Raw genomic sequence first — 410 nt, 5'->3', positions numbered from 1 at the left:
GTTTAGCCTCCATGTGTTTGTATTTTTTACAGATCTTTTCCTGTAATTGATATCTAGTCTCTTAGCGTTGTGGTAGCAAAAGATATTTGATACGATTTCAATTTTCCTAAATTTACCAAGGATAGATTTGTGACCCAAGATATGATCTATCCTGGAGAATGTTCCATGAGCACTTGAGAAAAATGTGTATTCTGTTTTTTTTGGATGGAATGTCCTATAAATATCAATTAAGTCCATCTTGTTTAATGTATCATTTAAAGCTTGTGTTTCCTTATTTATTTTCATTTTGGATGATCTGTCCATTGGTGAAAGTGGGGTGCTAAAGTCCCTTACTATGATTGTGTTACTGTCAATTTCCCCTTTTATGGCTGTTAGTATTTGCCTTAGGTATTGAGGTGCTCCTATGTTGG

This window comes from Physeter macrocephalus, chromosome 1 (genome assembly GCF_002837175.3).
Source record: "Physeter macrocephalus isolate SW-GA chromosome 1, ASM283717v5, whole genome shotgun sequence".
Lineage (NCBI taxonomy): Eukaryota > Metazoa > Chordata > Mammalia > Artiodactyla > Physeteridae > Physeter > Physeter macrocephalus.
Note: the sequence above shows the minus strand (reverse complement) of the source record.